This window comes from Coturnix japonica, chromosome 4, assembly GCF_054131305.1.
Source record: "Coturnix japonica strain WE chromosome 4, WE-NBRP24, whole genome shotgun sequence".
NCBI classification, from domain to species: domain Eukaryota; kingdom Metazoa; phylum Chordata; class Aves; order Galliformes; family Phasianidae; genus Coturnix; species Coturnix japonica.
In genome coordinates this window covers 3,934,518-3,954,628 of record NC_140666.1, presented here as the reverse complement: position 1 = coordinate 3,954,628, position 20,111 = coordinate 3,934,518, and positions in this window count along the sequence as shown.

Below are 20,111 nucleotides of genomic sequence, written 5' to 3'. Positions count from 1 at the left end.
CGCTCTAACCCCGTCTTTCTTGGTTTTTCTCAGTACTGACCCCGCTTTTCTTGATTTTTCTCCGCTCTAACCTTGTTTTCTTGGTTTTCCTCCGCTCTAACATCGCTTTTCGTGGTTTTCCTCATCTCTAATCTCACTTTTCTTGGATTCCCTCTGCTGTAACGTAGCTTTTCTAGATTTTCCTCCGCTCTAACCCTGCTTTTCTTGGTTATCGTCCGCTCCAACCCCGCTTTTCTTAGTTTTCCTTTGCTCTAACTTCGCTTTCCTTGGTTTTCCTCCATGGAAACTTCACTTTTCCTGGTTTTCCTCCGCTCTAACCCCGATTTTCTTGGTTATCGTCCGCTCTGACCCCGCTTTTCTTGGTTTTCCTTTGCTCTAACTTCGCTTTTCTTGGTTTTCCTGCGTTCTTACCCCATTTTTCTTGGTTTACCTCCGCTCTAAGCCCACTTTTCTTGTTATTCTTCCGCTCTATCCCCGCTGTTCTTGGGTTTCCTGTGCTCTAACTTCTCTTTTCTTGGTTTATCTCCGCTCTAACCCAGCTTTCTTGGTTTTCCTCCTCTCTAACCCAGCTTTCTTGGTTTTCCTCCGCTCTAACCCTGCTTTTCTTGGTTTTCCTCCGTGCTAACTTCACTTTTCTTGGTTTTCCTCCGTTCTAACCTCGCTTTTCTTGGTTTTCGTCCGCTCTGACCACGGTTTTCTTGGTTTTCCTCTGCTCTAACTTCGCTTTTCTTTTTTTCCTCTGCTCTATCCCCGCTTTTCTTGGTTTTCCTCCACTCTCACCCCGCTTTTCTTGGTGTACCACCGCTCTAACCCCGCTTTTCTTTGTTTTCCGCCGCTCTATCCTCGCTTTTCTTGGTTTTCCTCCGCTCTAATCCCGCTTTTCTTGGTTTTCCTCCGATCTAACCCCGCTTTTCTTAGTTTTCCTCCGCTCTAACCACGCTTTTCTTGGTTTTCCTCCGTTCTAACCCCGCTTTTCTTCGTTTTTCTCAGCTCTGACCACGCTTTTCTTGATTTTCCTCCGCTCTAACCTTGTTTTCTTGGTTTTCTTCCGCTCTAACATCGCTTTTCTTGGTTTTCCTTATCTCTAATCTCATTTTTCTTGATTTTCCTCTGCTGTAACATAGCTTTTCTTGATTTTCCTCCTCTCTGACCCCGCTTTTCTTGGATTTCCTCCGCTCTAACCCCTCTTTTCTTGGTTTTCCTCTGCTCTAACCCCGCTTTTCTTGGTTTTTGTCTGATCTGACCCCGCTTTACTTGGTTTTCCGCCGCTCTAACCCCACTTTTCTTTGTTTTCCTTCGATCTATCCTCGCTTTTCTTGGTTTTCCTGTAAGAGACCATGCTTTTTACATTACTGTCTCAATGTTTGCTGAAATGGACAAGTTCAGGCAAGTCCTGGCCAAGGTTCCAGGACTGCCTTTGTCTGAGACACACAGGAGATGGACAAGTCCGGGAGCTACGAAAGGGAGATAAGATACTGATCAATGGCCCTTGAGTGGTCTTTTTGTGTTGGCCTATCTCAAGGAAGATGGCCATCCCTGAGGACTAATGGCCCTTAAGTGGTCTTTCCTGTTGGCCCATCTCAAGGAAGATTGACAGCTCTGAGGAAGTCACAAGACTCTGACCCGAGCCGTCCCGAAATCTCTGGAAGGCTGGAAAGAAGGATAAAAAGGGCACGGACAAACCACGGTTTTGTGGGCATCTAGGTATCCGACCTCAGATTCCTCCACCGTTGTCCTACTGCTGCCTATTCTCTTTTCTGGGATTGCTGCTCGAGACTCTGCTCCGAGGGACCTCGCTGCCCGAGACTCTGCTTCTAGAGACCACGGTACTCTGACCATCTTTTCTGCGATTCACCGATCTGCTGTTTGCAGCCTGCTACTCCGTTGCTGCTCTCCCCTACGCTTATTTTGCCCCGGACCAACGTTAACAACGTGCTACGGGACGCTGCTGCATCCAGGAGGTGACTATTCCCCGCTTTAACGTAATTCTTGCTCTTTTCTACCTTTTTCTATCGCCTACTTTCCCTTCCCCATCACCCTAATTTTGGCATTCGTCACTCTCCCTTCCCCATCCCTCCAATTGTCTATTATTTCCAATAAACTGGTCGGATCAACATTTGAATGCTCTTCTTCTTAATCTCACGCCGGGCATAACATTATTAAAAGAACCTTTGCCTCACTCCTAAATTGGAGCGAGACATTTCCTGTGCTCTAACTTCTCTTTTCTTGGTTTATCTCCGCTCTGACCCCGCTTTTCTTGGGTTTCCTCCACTCTAACTTCGCTTTTCTTGATTTTCCTCCTCTCTAACTCCGCTTTTCTTGTTTTATCTTTGCTCTGACCCCGCTTTTCTTGGTTTTCTTCCGCTCTATCTTCGCTTTTCTTGGTTTTCCTCCTCTCTAACTCCGCTTTTCTTGTTTTATCTTTGCTCTGACCCCGCTTTTCTTGGTTTTCTTCCGCTCTATCTTCGCTTTTCTTGGTTTTCCTCCGTGCTAACTTCACTTTTCCTGGTTTTCCTCCACTCTAACCCCTCCTTTCTTGGTTTTCCTCCGCTCTAATCCCGCTTTTCTTGGTTTTCTTCCGCTCTAACCCCGCTTTTCTTAGTTTTCCTCCACTCTAACCACGCTTTTCTTGGTTTTCCTCCGCTCTAACCCCGTCTTTCTTGGTTTTTCTCAGTACTGACCCCGCTTTTCTTGATTTTTCTCCGCTCTAACCTTGTTTTCTTGGTTTTCCTCCGCTCTAACATCGCTTTTCGTGGTTTTCCTCATCTCTAATCTCACTTTTCTTGGATTCCCTCTGCTGTAACGTAGCTTTTCTAGATTTTCCTCCGCTCTAACCCTGCTTTTCTTGGTTTATCTCCGCTCTGACCCCGCTTTTCTTGGTTTTCCTCCGCTCTAACTTCGATTTTCTTGGTTTTCCTCCATGGAAACTTCACTTTTCCTGGTTTTCCTCCGCTCTAACCCCGCTTTTCTTGGTTATCGTCCGCTCCAACCCCGCTTTTCTTAGTTTTCCTTTGCTCTAACTTCGCTTTCCTTGGTTTTCCTCCATGGAAACTTCACTTTTCCTGGTTTTCCTCCGCTCTAACCCCGATTTTCTTGGTTATCGTCCGCTCTGACCCCGCTTTTCTTGGTTTTCCTTTGCTCTAACTTCGCTTTTCTTGGTTTTCCTGCGTTCTTACCCCATTTTTCTTGGTTTACCTCCGCTCTAAGCCCACTTTTCTTGTTATTCTTCCGCTCTATCCCCGCTGTTCTTGGGTTTCCTGTGCTCTAACTTCTCTTTTCTTGGTTTATCTCCGCTCTAACCCAGCTTTCTTGGTTTTCCTCCTCTCTAACCCAGCTTTCTTGGTTTTCCTCCGCTCTAACCCTGCTTTTCTTGGTTTTCCTCCGTGCTAACTTCACTTTTCTTGGTTTTCCTCCGTTCTAACCTCGCTTTTCTTGGTTTTCGTCCGCTCTGACCACGGTTTTCTTGGTTTTCCTCTGCTCTAACTTCGCTTTTCTTTTTTTCCTCTGCTCTATCCCCGCTTTTCTTGGTTTTCCTCCACTCTCACCCCGCTTTTCTTGGTGTACCACCGCTCTAACCCCGCTTTTCTTTGTTTTCCGCCGCTCTATCCTCGCTTTTCTTGGTTTTCCTCCGCTCTAATCCCGCTTTTCTTGGTTTTCCTCCGATCTAACCCCGCTTTTCTTAGTTTTCCTCCGCTCTAACCACGCTTTTCTTGGTTTTCCTCCGTTCTAACCCCGCTTTTCTTCGTTTTTCTCAGCTCTGACCACGCTTTTCTTGATTTTCCTCCGCTCTAACCTTGTTTTCTTGGTTTTCTTCCGCTCTAACATCGCTTTTCTTGGTTTTCCTCATCTCTAATCTCACTTTTCAAGGTTTTCCTCTGCTGTAACATAGCTTTTCTTGATTTTCCTCCTCTCTGACCCCGCTTTTCTTGGATTTCCTCCGCTCTAACCCCTCTTTTCTTGGTTTTCCTCTGCTCTAACCCCGCTTTTCTTGGTTTTTGTCTGATCTGACCCCGCTTTACTTGGTTTTCCGCCGCTCTAACCCCACTTTTCTTTGTTTTCCTTCGATCTATCCTCGCTTTTCTTGGTTTTCCTGTAAGAGACCATGCTTTTTACATTACTGTCTCAATGTTTGCTGAAATGGACAAGTTCAGGCAAGTCCTGGCCAAGGTTCCAGGACTGCCTTTGTCTGAGACACACAGGAGATGGACAAGTCCGGGAGCTACGAAAGGGAGATAAGATACTGATCAATGGCCCTTGAGTGGTCTTTTTGTGTTGGCCTATCTCAAGGAAGATGGCCATCCCTGAGGACTAATGGCCCTTAAGTGGTCTTTCCTGTTGGCCCATCTCAAGGAAGATTGACAGCTCTGAGGAAGTCACAAGACTCTGACCCGAGCCGTCCCAAAATCTCTGGAAGGCTGGAAAGAAGGATAAAAAGGGCACGGACAAACCACGGTTTTGTGGGCATCTAGGTATCCGACCTCAGATTCCTCCACCGTTGTCCTACTGCTGCCTATTCTCTTTTCTGGGATTGCTGCTCGAGACTCTGCTCCGAGGGACCTCGCTGCCCGAGACTCTGCTTCTAGAGACCACGGTACTCTGACCATCTTTTCTGCGATTCACCGATCTGCTGTTTGCAGCCTGCTACTCCGTTGCTGCTCTCCCCTACGCTTATTTTGCCCCGGACCAATGTTAACAACGTGCTACGGGACGCTGCTGCATCCAGGAGGTGACTATTCCCCGCTTTAACGTAATTCTTGCTCTTTTCTACCTTTTTCTATCGCCTACTTTCCCTTCCCCATCACCCTAATTTTGGCATTCGTCACTCTCCCTTCCCCATCCCTCCAATTGTCTATTATTTCCAATAAACTGGTCGGATCAACATTTGAATGCTCTTCTTCTTAATCTCACGCCGGGCATAACATTATTAAAAGAACCTTTGCCTCACTCCTAAATTGGAGCGAGACATTTCCTGTGCTCTAACTTCTCTTTTCTTGGTTTATCTCCGCTCTGACCCCGCTTTTCTTGGTTTTCCTTTGCTCTAACTTTGCTTTTCTTGGTTTTCCTGCGTTCTTACCCCATTTTTCTTGGTTTTCCTCCGCTCTAAGCCCGCTTTTCTTTGTTTTCCGCCGCTCTATCCCCGCTTTTCTTGGTTTTCCTGTGCTCTAACTTCTCTTTTCTTGGTTTATCTCCGCTCTAACCCAGCTTTCTTGGTTTTCCTCCGCTCTAACCCACCTTTCTTGGTTTTCCTCCGCTCTAACCCTGCTTTTCTTGGTTTTCCTCCGTGCTAACTTCACTTTTCTTGGTTTTCCTCAGTTGTAACCTCGCTTTTCTTGGTTTTCGTCCGCTCTGACCACGGTTTTCTTGGTTTTCCTCTGCTCTAACTTCGCTTTTCTTTTTTTCCTCTGCTCTATCCCCGCTTTTCTTGGTTTTCCTCCTCTCTCACCCCGCTTTTCTTGGTTTACCACCGCTCTAACCCCGCTTTTCTTTGTTTTCCGCCGCTCTATCCCCGCTTTTCTTGGTTTTCCTCCGCTCTAACTTCGCTTTTCTTAGTTTTCCTCTGCTCTATCACTGCTTTTCTTGGTTTTCCTCCGCTCTAACCCCACTTTTCTTTGTTTTCCTCCGATCTATCCTCGCTTTTCTTGGTTTTCCTCTAAGAGGCCATGCTTTTTACATTACTGTCTCAAAGTTTGCTGAAATGGGCAAGTTCAGGCAAGTCCTGGCCAAGGTTCCAGGACTGCCTTTGTCTGAGACACACAGGAGATGGACAAGTCCGGGAGCTACGAAAGGGAGATAAGATACTGATCAATGGCCCTTGAGTGGTCTTTTTGTGTTGGCCTATCTCAAGGAAGATGGCCATCCCTGAGGACTAATGGCCCTTAAGTGGTCTTTTCTGTTGGCCCATCTCAAGGAAGATTGACAGCTCTGAGGAAGTCACAAGACTCTGACCCGAGCCGTCCCAAAATCTCTGGAAGGCTGGAAAGAAGGATAAAAAGGGCACGGGCAAACCACGGTTTTGTGGGCATCTAGGTATCCGACCTCAGATTCCTCCACCGTTGTCCTACTGCTGCCTATTCTCTTTTCTGGGATTGCTGCTCGAGACTCTGCTCCGAGAGACCTCGCTGCCCGAGACTCTGCTTCTAGAGACCACGGTACTCTGACCATCTTTTCTGCGATTCACCGATCTGCTGTTTGCAGCCTGCTACTCCGTTGCTGCTCTCCCCTACGCTTATTTTGCCCCGGACCAACGTTAACAACGTGCTACGGGACGCTGCTGCATCCAGGAGGTGACTATTCCCCGCTTTAATGTAATTCTTGCTCTTTTCTACCTTTTTCTATCGCCTACTTTCCCTTCCCCATCACCCTAATTTTGGCATTCGTCACTCTCCCTTCCCCATCCCCTCAATTGTCTATTATTTCCAATAAACTGGTCGGATCAACATTTGAATGCTCTTCTTCTTAATCTCACGCCGGGCATAACATTATTAAAAGAACCTTTGCCTCACTCCTAAATTGGAGCGAGACATTTCCTGTGCTCTAACTTCTCTTTTCTTGGTTTATCTCTGCTCTGACCCCGCTTTTCTTGGTTTTCCTTTGCTCTAACTTCGCTTTTCTTGGTTTTCCTGCGTTCTTACCCCATTTTTCTTGGTTTTCCTCCGCTCTAAGCCCGCTTTTCTTGTTATTCTTCCGCTCTATCCCCGCTGTTCTTGGTTTTCCTGTGCTCTAACTTCTCTTTTCTTGGTTTATCTCCGCTCTAACCCAGCTTTCTTGGTTTTCCTCCGCTCTAACCCAGCTTTCTTGGTTTTCCTCCGCTCTAACCCTGCTTTTCTTGGTTTTCCTCCGTGCTAACTTCACTTTTCTTGGTTTTCCTCCGTTCTAACCTCGCTTTTCTTGGTTTTCGTCCGCTCTGACCACGGTTTTCTTGGTTTTCCTCTGCTCTAACTTCGCTTTTCTTTTTTTCCTCTGCTCTATCCCCGCTTTTCTTGGTTTTCCTCCTCTCTCACCCCGCTTTTCTTGGTTTACCACCGCTCTAACCCCGCTTTTCTTTGTTTTCCGCCGCTCTATCCCCGCTTTTCTTGGTTTTCCTCCGCTCTAACTTCGCTTTTCTTAGTTTTCCTCTGCTCTATCCCTGCTTTTCTTGGTTTTCCTCCGCTCTAATCCCGCTTTTCTTGGTTTTCCTCCGATCTAACCCCGCTTTTCTTAGTTTTCCTCCGTTCTAACCGCGCTTTTCTTGGTTTTCCTCCGTTCTAACCCCGCTTTTCTTCGTTTTTCTCAGCTCTGACCACGCTTTTCTTGATTTTCCTCCGCTCTAACCTTGTTTTCTTGGTTTTCCTCCGCTCTAACATCGCTTTTCTTGGTTTTCCTCATCTCTAATCTCATTTTTCTTGATTTTCCTCTGCTGTAACATAGCTTTTCTTGATTTTCCTCCTCTCTGACCCCGCTTTTCTTGGATTTCCTCCGCTCTAACCCCTCTTTTCTTGGTTTTCCTCTGCTCTAACCCCGCTTTTCTTGGTTTTCGTCCGATCTGACCTTGCTTTACTTGGTTTTCCGCCGCTCTAACCCCACTTTTCTTTGTTTTCCTCTGATCTATCCTCGCTTTTCTTGGTTTTCCTCTAAGAGGCCATGCTTTTTACATTACTGTCTCAATGTTTGCTGAAATGGACAAGTTCAGGCAAGTCCTGGCCAAGGTTCCAGGACTGCCTTTGTCTGAGACACACAGGAGATGGACAAGTCCGGGAGCTACGAAAGGGAGATAAGATACTGATCAATGGCCCTTGAGTGGTCTTTTTGTGTTGGCCTATCTCAAGGAAGATGGCCATCCCTGAGGACTAATGGCCCTTAAGTGGTCTTTCCTGTTGGCCCATCTCAAGGAAGATTGACAGCTCTGAGGAAGTCACAAGACTCTGACCCGAGCCGTCCCGAAATCTCTGGAAGGCTGGAAAGAAGGATAAAAAGGGCACGGGCAAACCACGGTTTTGTGGGCATCTAGGTATCCGACCTCAGATTCCTCCACCGTTGTCCTACTGCTGCCTATTCTCTTTTCTGGGATTGCTGCTCGAGACTCTGCTCCGAGGGACCTCGCTGCCCGAGACACTGCTTCTAGAGACCACGGTACTCTGACCATCTTTTCTGCGATTCACCGATCTGCTGTTTGCAGCCTGCTACTCCGTTGCTGCTCTCCCCTACGCTTATTTTGCCCCGGACCAACGTTAACAACGTGCTACGGGACGCTGCTGCATCCAGGAGGTGACTATTCCCCGCTTTAACGTAATTCTTGCTCTTTTCTACCTTTTTCTATCGCCTACTTTCCCTTCCCCATCACCCTAATTTTGGCATTCGTCACTCTCCCTTCCCCATCCCTCCAATTGTCTATTATTTCCAATAAACTGGTCGGATCAACATTTGAATGCTCTTCTTCTTAATCTCACGCCGGGCATAACATTATTAAAAGAACCTTTGCCTCACTCCTAAATTGGAGCGAGACATTTCCTGTGCTCTAACTTCTCTTTTCTTGGTTTATCTCTGCTCTGACCCCGCTTTTCTTGGTTTTCCTTTGCTCTAACTTCGCTTTTCTTGGTTTTCCTGCGTTCTTACCCCATTTTTCTTGGTTTTCCTCCGCTCTAAGCCCGCTTTTCTTGTTATTCTTCCGCTCTATCCCCGCTGTTCTTGGTTTTCCTGTGCTCTAACTTCTCTTTTCTTGGTTTATCTCCGCTCTAACCCAGCTTTCTTGGTTTTCCTCCGCTCTAACCCAGCTTTCTTGATTTTCCTCCGCTCTAACCCTGCTTTTCTTGGTTTTCCTCCGTGCTAACTTCACTTTTCTTGGTTTTCCTCCGTTCTAACCTCGCTTTTCTTGGTTTTCGTCCGCTCTGACCACGGTTTTCTTGGTTTTCCTCTGCTCTAACTTCGCTTTTCTTTTTTTCCTCTGCTCTATCCCCGCTTTTCTTGGTTTTCCTCCTCTCTCACCCCGCTTTTCTTGGTTTACCACCGCTCTAACCCCGCTTTTCTTTGTTTTCCGCCGCTCTATCCCCGCTTTTCTTGGTTTTCCTCCGCTCTAACTTCGCTTTTCTTAGTTTTCCTCTGCTCTATCCCTGCTTTTCTTGGTTTTCCTCCGCTCTAATCCCGCTTTTCTTGGTTTTCCTCCGATCTAACCCCGCTTTTCTTAGTTTTCCTCCGTTCTTACCGCGCTTTTCTTGGTTTTCCTCCGTTCTAACCCCGCTTTTCTTCGTTTTTCTCAGCTCTGACCACGCTTTTCTTGATTTTCCTCCGCTCTAACCTTGTTTTCTTGGTTTTCCTCCGCTCTAACATCGCTTTTCTTGGTTTTCCTCATCTCTAATCTCATTTTTCTTGATTTTCCTCTGCTGTAACATAGCTTTTCTTGATTTTCCTCCTCTCTGACCCCGCTTTTCTTGGATTTCCTCCGCTCTAACCCCTCTTTTCTTGGTTTTCCTCTGCTCTAACCCCGCTTTTCTTGGTTTTCGTCCGATCTGACCTTGCTTTACTTGGTTTTCCGCCGCTCTAACCCCACTTTTCTTTGTTTTCCTCCGATCTATCCTCGCTTTTCTTGGTTTTCCTCTAAGAGGCCATGCTTTTTACATTACTGTCTCAATGTTTGCTGAAATGGACAAGTTCAGGCAAGTCCTGGCCAAGGTTCCAGGACTGCCTTTGTCTGAGACACACAGGAGATGGACAAGTCCGGGAGCTACGAAAGGGAGATAAGATACTGATCAATGGCCCTTGAGTGGTCTTTTTGTGTTGGCCTATCTCAAGGAAGATGGCCATCCCTGAGGACTAATGGCCCTTAAGTGGTCTTTCCTGTTGGCCCATCTCAAGGAAGATTGACAGCTCTGAGGAAGTCACAAGACTCTGACCCGAGCCGTCCCAAAATCTCTGGAAGGCTGGAAAGAAGGATAAAAAGGGCACGGGCAAACCACGGTTTTGTGGGCATCTAGGTATCCGACCTCAGATTCCTCCACCGTTGTCCTACTGCTGCCTATTCTCTTTTCTGGGATTGCTGCTCGAGACTCTGCTCCGAGGGACCTCGCTGCCCGAGACTCTGCTTCTAGAGACCACGGTACTCTGACCATCTTTTCTGCGATTCACCGATCTGCTGTTTGCAGCCTGCTACTCCGTTGCTGCTCTCCCCTACGCTTATTTTGCCCCGGACCAACGTTAACAACGTGCTACGGGACGCTGCTGCATCCAGGAGGTGACTATTCCCCGCTTTAACGTAATTCTTGCTCTTTTCTACCTTTTTCTATCGCCTACTTTCCCTTCCCCATCACCCTAATTTTGGCATTCGTCACTCTCCCTTCCCCATCCCTCCAATTGTCTATTATTTCCAATAAACTGGTCGGATCAACATTTGAATGCTCTTCTTCTTAATCTCACGCCGGGCATAACATTATTAAAAGAACCTTTGCCTCACTCCTAAATTGGAGCGAGACATTTCCTGTGCTCTAACTTCTCTTTTCTTGGTTTATCTCTGCTCTGACCCCGCTTTTCTTGGTTTTCCTTTGCTCTAACTTCGCTTTTCTTGGTTTTCCTGCGTTCTTACCCCATTTTTCTTGGTTTTCCTCCGCTCTAAGCCCGCTTTTCTTGTTATTCTTCCGCTCTATCCCCGCTGTTCTTGGTTTTCCTGTGCTCTAACTTCTCTTTTCTTGGTTTATCTCCGCTCTAACCCAGCTTTCTTGGTTTTCCTCCGCTCTAACCCAGCTTTCTTGGTTTTCCTCCGCTCTAACCCTGCTTTTCTTGGTTTTCCTCCGTGCTAACTTCACTTTTCTTGGTTTTCCTCCGTTCTAACCTCGCTTTTCTTGGTTTTCGTCCGCTCTGACCACGGTTTTCTTGGTTTTCCTCTGCTCTAACTTCGCTTTTCTTTTTTTCCTCTGCTCTATCCCCGCTTTTCTTGGTTTTCCTCCTCTCTCACCCCGCTTTTCTTGGTTTACCACCGCTCTAACCCCGCTTTTCTTTGTTTTCCGCCGCTCTATCCCCGCTTTTCTTGGTTTTCCTCCGCTCTAACTTCGCTTTTCTTAGTTTTCCTCTGCTCTATCCCTGCTTTTCTTGGTTTTCCTCCGCTCTAATCCCGCTTTTCTTGGTTTTCCTCCGATCTAACCCCGCTTTTCTTAGTTTTCCTCCGTTCTAACCGCGCTTTTCTTGGTTTTCCTCCGTTCTAACCTTGCTTTTCTTCGTTTTTCTCAGCTCTGACCACGCTTTTCTTGATTTTCCTCCGCTCTAACCTTGTTTTCTTGGTTTTCCTCCGCTCTAACATCGCTTTTCTTGGTTTTCCTCATCTCTAATCTCATTTTTCTTGATTTTCCTCTGCTGTAACATAGGTTTTCTTGATTTTCCTCCTCTCTGACCCCGCTTTTCTTGGATTTCCTCCGCTCTAACCCCTCTTTTCTTGGTTTTCCTCTGCTCTAACCCCGCTTTTCTTGGTTTTCGTCCGATCTGACCTTGCTTTACTTGGTTTTCCGCCGCTCTAACCCCACTTTTCTTTGTTTTCCTCTGATCTATCCTCGCTTTTCTTGGTTTTCCTCTAAGAGGCCATGCTTTTTACATTACTGTCTCAAAGTTTGCTGAAATGGACAAGTTCAGGCAAGTCCTGGCCAAGGTTCCAGGACTGCCTTTGTCTGAGACACACAGGAGATGGACAAGTCCGGGAGCTACGAAAGGGAGATAAGATACTGATCAATGGCCCTTGAGTGGTCTTTTTGTGTTGGCCTATCTCAAGGAAGATGGCCATCCCTGAGGACTAATGGCCCTTAAGTGGTCTTTCCTGTTGGCCCATCTCAAGGAAGATTGACAGCTCTGAGGAAGTCACAAGACTCTGACCCGAGCCGTCCCGAAATCTCTGGAAGGCTGGAAAGAAGGATAAAAAGGGCACGGGCAAACCACGGTTTTGTGGGCATCTAGGTATCCGACCTCAGATTCCTCCACCGTTGTCCTACTGCTGCCTATTCTCTTTTCTGGGATTGCTGCTCGAGACTCTGCTCCGAGGGACCTCGCTGCCCGAGACTCTGCTTCTAGAGACCACGGTACTCTGACCATCTTTTCTGCGATTCACCGATCTGCTGTTTGCAGCCTGCTACTCCGTTGCTGCTCTCCCCTACGCTTATTTTGCCCCGGACCAACGTTAACAACGTGCTACGGGACGCTGCTGCATCCAGGAGGTGACTATTCCCCGCTTTAACGTAATTCTTGCTCTTTTCTACCTTTTTCTATCGCCTACTTTCCCTTCCCCATCACCCTAATTTTGGCATTCGTCACTCTCCCTTCCCCATCCCTCCAATTGTCTATTATTTCCAATAAACTGGTCGGATCAACATTTGAATGCTCTTCTTCTTAATCTCACGCCGGGCATAACATTATTAAAAGAACCTTTGCCTCACTCCTAAATTGGAGCGAGACATTTCCTGTGCTCTAACTTCTCTTTTCTTGGTTTATCTCTGCTCTGACCCCGCTTTTCTTGGTTTTCCTTTGCTCTAACTTCGCTTTTCTTGGTTTTCCTGCGTTCTTACCCCATTTTTCTTGGTTTTCCTCCGCTCTAAGCCCGCTTTTCTTGTTATTCTTCCGCTCTATCCCCGCTGTTCTTGGTTTTCCTGTGCTCTAACTTCTCTTTTCTTGGTTTATCTCCGCTCTAACCCAGCTTTCTTGGTTTTCCTCCGCTCTAACCCAGCTTTCTTGGTTTTCCTCCGCTCTAACCCTGCTTTTCTTGGTTTTCCTCCGTGCTAACTTCACTTTTCTTGGTTTTCCTCCGTTCTAACCTCGCTTTTCTTGGTTTTCGTCCGCTCTGACCACGGTTTTCTTGGTTTTCCTCTGCTCTAACTTCGCTTTTCTTTTTTTCCTCTGCTCTATCCCCGCTTTTCTTGGTTTTCCTCCTCTCTCACCCCGCTTTTCTTGGTTTACCACCGCTCTAACCCCGCTTTTCTTTGTTTTCCGCCGCTCTATCCCCGCTTTTCTTGGTTTTCCTCCGCTCTAACTTCGCTTTTCTTAGTTTTCCTCTGCTCTATCCCTGCTTTTCTTGGTTTTCCTCCGCTCTAATCCCGCTTTTCTTGGTTTTCCTCCGATCTAACCCCGCTTTTCTTAGTTTTCCTCCGTTCTAACCGCGCTTTTCTTGGTTTTCCTCCGTTCTAACCCCGCTTTTCTTCGTTTTTCTCAGCTCTGACCACGCTTTTCTTGATTTTCCTCCGCTCTAACCTTGTTTTCTTGGTTTTCCTCCGCTCTAACATCGCTTTTCTTGGTTTTCCTCATCTCTAATCTCATTTTTCTTGATTTTCCTCTGCTGTAACATAGCTTTTCTTGATTTTCCTCCTCTCTGACCCCGCTTTTCTTGGATTTCCTCCACTCTAACCCCTCTTTTCTTGGTTTTCCTCTGCTCTAACCCCGCTTTTCTTGGTTTTTGTCCGATCTGACCCCGCTTTACTTGGTTTTCCGCCGCTCTAACCCCACTTTTCTTTGTTTTCCTTCGATCTATCCTCGCTTTTCTTGGTTTTCCTCTAAGAGGCCATGCTTTTTACATTACTGTCTCAAAGTTTGCTGAAATGGACAAGTTCAGGCAAGTCCTGGCCAAGGTTCCAGGACTGCCTTTGTCTGAGACACACAGGAGATGGACAAGTCCGGGAGCTACGAAAGGGAGATAAGATACTGATCAATGGCCCTTGAGTGGTCTTTTTGTGTTGGCCTATCTCAAGGAAGATGGCCATCCCTGAGGACTAATGGCCCTTAAGTGGTCTTTCCTGTTGGCCCATCTCAAGGAAGATTGACAGCTCTGAGGAAGTCACAAGACTCTGACCCGAGCCGTCCCAAAATCTCTGGAAGGCTGGAAAGAAGGATAAAAAGGGCACGGACAAACCACGGTTTTGTGGGCATCTAGGTATCCGACCTCAGATTCCTCCACCGTTGTCCTACTGCTGCCTATTCTCTTTTCTGGGATTGCTGCTCGAGACTCTGCTCCGAGGGACCTCGCTGCCCGAGACTCTGCTTCTAGAGACCACGGTACTCTGACCATCTTTTCTGCGATTCACCGATCTGCTGTTTGCAGCCTGCTACTCCGTTGCTGCTCTCCCCTACGCTTATTTTGCCCCGGACCAACGTTAACAACGTGCTACGGGACGCTGCTGCATCCAGGAGGTGACTATTCCCCGCTTTAACGTAATTCTTGCTCTTTTCTACCTTTTTCTATCGCCTACTTTCCCTTCCCCATCACCCTAATTTTGGCATTCGTCACTCTCCCTTCCCCATCCCTCCAATTGTCTATTATTTCCAATAAACTGGTCGGATCAACATTTGAATGCTCTTCTTCTTAATCTCACGCCGGGCATAACATTATTAAAAGAACCTTTGCCTCACTCCTAAATTGGAGCGAGACATTTCCTGTGCTCTAACTTCTCTTTTCTTGGTTTATCTCTGCTCTGACCCCGCTTTTCTTGGTTTTCCTTTGCTCTAACTTCGCTTTTCTTGGTTTTCCTGCGTTCTTACCCCATTTTTCTTGGTTTTCCTCCGCTCTAAGCCCGCTTTTCTTGTTATTCTTCCGCTCTATCCCCGCTGTTCTTGGTTTTCCTGTGCTCTAACTTCTCTTTTCTTGGTTTATCTCCGCTCTAACCCAGCTTTCTTGGTTTTCCTCCGCTCTAACCCAGCTTTCTTGGTTTTCCTCCGCTCTAACCCTGCTTTTCTTGGTTTTCCTCCGTGCTAACTTCACTTTTCTTGGTTTTCCTCCGTTCTAACCTCGCTTTTCTTGGTTTTCGTCCGCTCTGACCACGGTTTTCTTGGTTTTCCTCTGCTCTAACTTCGCTTTTCTTTTTTTCCTCTGCTCTATCCCCGCTTTTCTTGGTTTTCCTCCTCTCTCACCCCGCTTTTCTTGGTTTACCACCGCTCTAACCCCGCTTTTCTTTGTTTTCCGCCGCTCTATCCCCGCTTTTCTTGGTTTTCCTCCGCTCTAACTTCGCTTTTCTTAGTTTTCCTCTGCTCTATCCCTGCTTTTCTTGGTTTTCCTCCGCTCTAATCCCGCTTTTCTTGGTTTTCCTCCGATCTAACCCCGCTTTTCTTAGTTTTCCTCCGTTCTAACCGCGCTTTTCTTGGTTTTCCTCCGTTCTAACCCCGCTTTTCTTCGTTTTTCTCAGCTCTGACCACGCTTTTCTTGATTTTCCTCCGCTCTAACCTTGTTTTCTTGGTTTTCCTCCGCTCTAACATCGCTTTTCTTGGTTTTCCTCATCTCTAATCTCATTTTTCTTGATTTTCCTCTGCTGTAACATAGCTTTTCTTGATTTTCCTCCTCTCTGACCCCGCTTTTCTTGGATTTCCTCCGCTCTAACCCCTCTTTTCTTGGTTTTCCTCTGCTCTAACCCCGCTTTTCTTGGTTTTCGTCCGATCTGACCTTGCTTTACTTGGTTTTCCGCCGCTCTAACCCCACTTTTCTTTGTTTTCCTCCGATCTATCCTCGCTTTTCTTGGTTTTCCTCTAAGAGGCCATGCTTTTTACATTACTGTCTCAAAGTTTGCTGAAATGGACAAGTTCAGGCAAGTCCTGGCCAAGGTTCCAGGACTGCCTTTGTCTGAGACACACAGGAGATGGACAAGTCCGGGAGCTACGAAAGGGAGATAAGATACTGATCAATGGCCCTTGAGTGGTCTTTTTGTGTTGGCCTATCTCAAGGAAGATGGCCATCCCTGAGGACTAATGGCCCTTAAGTGGTCTTTCCTGTTGGCCCATCTCAAGGAAGATTGACAGCTCTGAGGAAGTCACAAGACTCTGACCCGAGCCGTCCCAAAATCTCTGGAAGGCTGGAAAGAAGGATAAAAAGGGCACGGACAAACCACGGTTTTGTGGGCATCTAGGTATCCGACCTCAGATTCCTCCACCGTTGTCCTACTGCTGCCTATTCTCTTTTCTGGGATTGCTGCTCGAGACTCTGCTCCGAGGGACCTCGCTGCCCGAGACTCTGCTTCTAGAGACCACGGTACTCTGACCATCTTTTCTGTGATTCACCGATCTGCTGTTTGCAGCCTGCTACTCCGTTGCTGCTCTCCCCTACGCTTATTTTGCCCCGGACCAACGTTAACAACGTGCTACGGGACGCTGCTGCATCCAGGAGGTGACTATTCCCCGCTTTAACGTAATTCTTGCTCTTTTCTACCTTTTTCTATCGCCTACTTTCCCTTCCCCATCACCCTAATTTTGGCATTCGTCACTCTCCCTTCCCCATCCCCTCAATTGTCTATTATTTCCAATAAACTGGTCGGACCAACATTTGAATGCTCTTCTTCTTAATCTCACGCCGGGCATAACATTATTAAAAGAACCTTTGCCTCACTCCTAAATTGGAGCGAGACATTTCCTGTGCTCTAACTTCTCTTTTCTTGGTTATCGTCCACTCTGACCCCGCTTTTCTTGGTTTTCCTCTGCTCTAACCCCTCTTTTCTTTGTTTTCCTCCGCTCTATCCCTGCTTCTCTGGGTTTTCCTCCACTCTGACCTCGCTTTTCTTGGTTTTCCTCCGCTCTAACCCCACTTTTCTTGGTTTTCCTCCGCTCTAACCACGCTTTTCTTGTTTTTCCTCTGCTCTATCCTTTCTTTTCTTGGTTTTCCTCCGCTCTGACTTCGCTTTTCTTGGTTTTCCTCCGCTCTAACTTCGCTTTGTTTGGTTTACCTTTGCTCTAACCCCGCTTTTCTTGGTTTTCCTGCGCTCTAACCCCATTTTTCTTGGTTTTCCTCCACTCTAACCCCGCTTTTTTTGGTTTTCCTCCGTGCTAACCTTGCTTTTCTTGGTTTTCCTCCACTCTAGCCCAGCTTTTCTTGATTTTCCTCTGCTCTAACCTTGTTTTTTTGGTTTTCCTCCGCTCTAACCCCGTTTTTCTTGGTTTTCCTCAGCTCCAACCCCGCTTTTCTTGGTTTTCATCCACTCTAACCCCTTTTCTTGGATTTCATCCATTCTAACCCCACTTGTCTTGGTTTTTCTCCGCTCTAACTTAGCTTTTCTTGGTTTTCCTGCGCTCTAACCCGGCTTTTTTCGGTTTTCCTCAGCACCAACCCCGCTTTTCTTGGTTTTCCTCCAATCTAACCCCGCTTTTCATGGTTTTCCTCTGCTGTAAACCTAGTTTTCTTGGTTTTCCTCCGCTCCTACTTCGCCTCTCTTGGTTTTCCTCCGCTCTAACCCCGTCTTTCTTGGTTTTCCTCCGCTCTAACATCGCTATTCTTCGTTTTCCTCCGCACTAACTTCACTTTTTTTGATTTTCCTCCGCTCTAACCCCTCTTTTCTTGGTTTTGCTCCGCTCTAATCCCGCTTTTTTTGGTTTTCCTCCGCTCTAACCCCGCTTTTCTTAGTTTTTGTCCACTCTTACCACGCTTCTCTTGGTTTTCCTTAGCTCTAACATCGCTTTTCTTGGTTTTCCTCATCTCTAATCTCACTTTTCTTGGTTTTCCTCTGCTGTAACATAGCTTTTCTTGATTTTCCTCCTCTCTGACCCCGCTTTTCTTGGTTTTCCTCCGCTCTAACCCCTCTTTTCTTGGTTTTCCTCCGCTCTAACCCCACTTTTCTTGGTTTTCCTCTGCTGTAACATAGCTTTTCTTGGTTTTCCTCCGCTCCAACCCTGCTTTTCTTAGTTTTCATCCGCTCTAACCCCGCTTTTCTTGGATTTCATCCATTCTAACCCCACTTGTCTTGGTTTTTCTCCGCTCTAACTTAGCTTTTCTTGGTTTTCCTGCGCTCTAACCCAGCTTTTCTCGGTTTTCCTCAGCACCAACCCCGCTTTTCTTGGTTTTCCTCCAATCTAACCCCGCTTTTCATGGTTTTCTTCTGCTGTAACCCTACTTTTTTTGGTTTTCCTCCGCTCCTACTTCGCCTCTCTTGGTTGTCCTCCGCTCTAACCCCGTCTTTCTTGGTTTTCCTTCGCTCTATTTTCGCTATTCTTCGTTTTCCTCCGCACTAACTTCACTTTTTTTGTTTTTCCTCCGCTCTAACCTTGTTTTTCTTGGTTTTCCTCCACTCCAACCCCGCTTTTCTTGGTTTTCATCCGCTCTAACCCCGCTTTTCTTGGATTTCATCCATTCTAACCCCGCTTGTCTTGGATTTTCTCCGCTCTAACTTAGATTTTATTGGTTTTCCTCCGCTCTAACACAGCTTTTCTCGGTTTCCCTCAGCTCCAACCCCGCTTTTCTTGGTTTTCCTCCGCTCTATCCCCGCTTATCTTGGTTTTCCTGTGCTCTAAATTCTCTTTTCTTGGTTTATCTCCGCTCTAACCCCGCTTTCTTGATTTTCCTCCGCTCTAACCTTGTTTTCTTGGTTTTCCTCCGCTCTAACATCGCTTTTCTTGGTTTTCCTCATCTCTAGTCTCAAGTTTCTTGGTTTTCCTCTGCAGTAACATAGCTTTTCTTGATTTTCCTCATCTCTGACCCCGCTTTTCTTGCTTTTCCTCCGCTCTAACCCCGCTTTTCTTGGTTTTCCTCCGCTCTAACCCGTCTTTTCATGGTTTTCCTCCACTGTAACCCTACTTTTCTTGGTTTTCCTCCACTCTAGCCCAGCTTTTCTTGATTTTACTCTGCTCTAACCTTGTTTTTTTGGTTTTCCTCCTCTCTAACCTCGACTTTCTTGGTTTTCCTCCTCTCCAACCCCGCTTTTCTTGGTTTTCCTCCACTCCAACCCCGCTTTTCATGGTTTTCATCCGCTCTAACCCCGCTTTTCTTGGATTTCATCCATTCTATCCCCGCATGTCTTGGATATTCTCCGCTCTAACTTAGATTTTATTGGTTTTCCTCCGCTCTAACACAGCTTTTCTCGGTTTCCCTTAGCTCCAACCCCGCTTTTCTTGGTTTTCCTCCGCTCTATCCCCGCTTATCTTGGTTTTCCTGTGCTCTAAATTCTCTTTTCTTGGTTTATCTCCGCTCTAACTACGCTTTCTTGGTTTTCATCCGCTCTAACCCCACTTTTCTTGGTTTTCCTCCGTGCTAACTTCACTTTTCTTGGTTTTCCTCCGCTCTAACCTCGCTTTTCTACGTTTTCGTCCACTCTGACCCCGCTTTTCTTGGTTTTCCTCTGCTCTAACCCCGCTTTTCTTGGTTTTTCTCAGCTCTGACCCCGCTTTTCTTGATTTTCCTCCGCTCTAACCTTGTTTTCTTGGTTTTCCTCCGCTCTAACATCGCTTTTCTTGGTGTTCCTCATCTCTAGTCTCACTTTTCTTGGTTTTCCTCTGCAGTAACATAGCTTTTCTTGATTTTCCTCATCTCTGACCCCGCTTTTCTTGGTTTTCCTCCGCTCTAACCCCGCTTTTCTTGGTTTTCCTCCGCTCAAACCCGACTTTTCATGGTTTTCCTCAGCTGTAACCCTACTTTTCTTGGATTTCCTCCAATCTAGCCCAGCTTTTCTTGATTTTACTCTGCTCTAACCTTGTTTTTTTGGTTTTCCTCCACTCTAACCCTGCTTTTCATGGTTTTCATCCGCTCTAACCCCGCTTTTCTTGGATTTCATCCATTCTAACCCCACTTGTCTTGGTTTCTCTCCGCTCTAACTTAGCTTTTCTTGGTTTTCCTGCACTCTAACCCAGCTTTTCTCGGTTTTCCTCAGCACCAACCCCGCTTTTCTTGGTTTTCCTCCAATCTAACCCCGCTTTTCATGGTTTTCCTGTGCTGTAACCCTACTTTTTTTGGTTGTCCTCCACTCCTCCTTGCCTCTCTTGGTTTTTCTCCGCTCTAACCCCGTCTTTCTTGGTTTTCCTCCGCTCTAACTTCGCTATTCTTCGTTTTCCTCCGCACTAACTTCACTTTTTTTGTTTTTCCTCCGCTCTAACCCCGCTTTTCTTGGTTTTCCTCCGCTCTAACGTCTGTTTTCTTGGTTTTCCTCTGCTCTAACCCCACTTTTCTTGGTTTTCCTTCGCTCTATGCCCGCTTATCTTGGTTTTCATCCGCTCTAACTTCACTTTTCTTGGTTTACCTCCACTCTAACCCCGCTTTTCTTGGTTTTCCTTTGCTCTAACTTGGCTTTTCTTGGTTTTCCTGCACTCTAACCCCGGTTTTCTTGGTTTTCCTTTGAGCTAACTTGGCTTATCTTGGTTTTCCTCCGCTCTATCCCAGCTTTTCTCGGTTTTCCTCCGCTCCAATACCGCTTTTCTTGGATTTCCTCCGCTCTAAC